Genomic DNA, 1,187 nt, shown 5'->3' with positions numbered 1-1,187 from the left:
GGAGAAAGAAAGAGAGAGCGGGGGAAAGAAGGGTTGGGAATTCCCAAAAAGGAGGGAAACTTAAAAATAATTTAATTCCTTAATTAATTTCCTGGTTAATCTGGAATTTTATCTCACGGAGGGTAATGGACAATCTCCCCAGACTGCAGGCTGATCCTTTTTTCAAAGCCCGAACTACTTCCATTTCTATGCAAATATCAGAAAACCGAACACCCTTCCTCCCAAGTCAGAGAAGGGGAAGCGACGGCTCTCCAGGTTGGGACAATATTATCTGGAAGATGAAGAGGAAACCGAACGCTCTTTTTTCCCCCCTCCTTCCTCCCCACCCCTTTCAACCGGAGGACAGAAACCTCAAGGTCTGCAAAGGTAAGGGAGATTCTACAATTTTCTTCTTATTCTTTTGCCTCGATTTTGTAGGTGGGGCTTGGGTTTGTCTCCCCCCTCCTCTGTCCAAGATGGGGCTGAACCCCACCTCTGGGTGCTGCAGGGAGAGGCTTCCCAGGAAATTCGGCGGTAGAGCGAGGGGGTGGCTGCTTCCTGGAGGAGGAACGAAGGCAGGGAAGATGGGAGGAGGACCCGAAAGGGGCCACAGAGGCGAGCTCTAAGTCGCCTTTTTAAGCCGGGAGGAGAGGCTCAAGCGAGGGGGCTGCCAAAGGGAGGATGGGGGTGTTTGGGCTTCAGGGCACTCGAGGAAGAAGCCGGTGGCTACAGCCTCTGTGGGTTTGTGCCTCCACCCCCTCCCACCATCCCTCCCTCGTTCTGGCCTCCCCCCAATTGCCCCTACGCTGTTCTCTTGCCCGGTAAGGGTGTCGGCAGTTTCCCGGCAGCATTGGCACGAGGGGCGGTGGCGCGGAGGGCCGTCCTGGTCTCTGGAGGGCCTGGAATCTCCGCAGAGGCCGTGGCGGGCAAGGAGGCGGCTAGAGAGAGACAGAAAGAACAATTTACGGAGAAACATGCTCATTCTCTCGCTTTGGAAACATTTCTGAAATTAAAGGGCTGTGAGTGGAGGCACCTAAATGGAGGTACTCCCCTCCCCCCAGCCTGCCTGAGAATGCCCAGGTCTCTGGCCACTCCCGAAGGAGGGAGCCTGCTCTGCAGGGAGACCATGTTGTGGTGTTGAACGCGGTAGGTTACAATGTGCTGGTTCTGTGCTGCGCTGATGCTATTACTTGTGTTTTGTTGGTTTG

This window comes from Myotis lucifugus, unplaced genomic scaffold (assembly GCF_000147115.1).
Source record: "Myotis lucifugus unplaced genomic scaffold, Myoluc2.0 scaffold_254, whole genome shotgun sequence".
Lineage (NCBI taxonomy): Eukaryota > Metazoa > Chordata > Mammalia > Chiroptera > Vespertilionidae > Myotis > Myotis lucifugus.
This window is presented reverse-complemented; position numbering follows the sequence as displayed.